Here is a 781-nt window from a genome sequence, read left to right as displayed (position 1 = left end):
GGGGAGGGGGAGGGGAGAGGGGAGGAGGGGGAGGGGGGAGGGGGAGAAGAGGCAGGAGCAGGCAGCACAATCCCAGGCCTGGACCCTTCAAGGGCAGCTGGGGGGGGCCCATCCGCTGCTCCCCGTGGGTTAGTGACACCAGAAGAGGGGCACTAGGTGGGTCCTTTCACCCAAGAAGCCCCCGGCTCACAGCGCCAAGAAGCCCGCAGGGGACCGGGCAGCCCTGCTGTGGGTCTCTGCGCCGGGGGAGGCGGGGAGGAGGAGGGGAGGCAGGAACCTGGCTGTCGGCCTTCCTGCCCCACGGGGAGCCCGAGGCGTCGCCGCAGACAGGCGGCCTCACGGGGGTCGGTGTGGGGGCACAAGCACACTGCAGCTGTCACAGTGCCAGGACTCGGGGCCCAAGACCCCGTGAGATGCGTGTGCCAAGCTCACGACCATGCACGGCGTGCGCCAGGGCACAAGGTGCTCCCTGGAGCCCATCAGTGAGTCTGCACCTCCGCCAGGGGCTCCTCCACCCCTGCTCCAGGGAGCCCGCCGGACGGGCTCCGGGGAGGGTCCCGGGCCAACAGCAGAGGAGGCTGAGGGCCGGCCTGGGGTGGGGCGCCCCGCCTGCATGCACCCTCAGCCAGCAGAAGGCCTTCCCAGGGCCACCCTAGGGCCCTGAGAGCGGGTGCAGACGGCCGGCGTCCTCAGCCCTGCGTGGCCCCGTGAGCACACGTTAGGAAAGCAGGTAAGGGGTTTCAGCAGCAGGGGGGGCCGTGCCGGACGGAGAGCTAGCCAA

General features: G+C 71.1%; 1 protein-coding gene across 3 annotated transcripts in view; it reads right to left on the bottom strand.

Annotated features, from left to right (window-relative positions):
- Positions 1–781, bottom strand: part of INPP5A (inositol polyphosphate-5-phosphatase A) — a 163769-nt gene that overhangs the window by 45167 nt on the left and 117821 nt on the right. The gene's annotated exons all lie outside the window — the stretch shown is intronic.

Source organism: Crocuta crocuta, unplaced genomic scaffold (assembly GCF_008692635.1).
Source record: "Crocuta crocuta isolate KB4526 unplaced genomic scaffold, BGI_CrCroc_1.0 scaffold466, whole genome shotgun sequence".
NCBI classification, from domain to species: Eukaryota; Metazoa; Chordata; class Mammalia; order Carnivora; family Hyaenidae; genus Crocuta; species Crocuta crocuta.
Note: the sequence above shows the minus strand (reverse complement) of the source record. Positions and strands in the feature narration are given on the sequence as shown.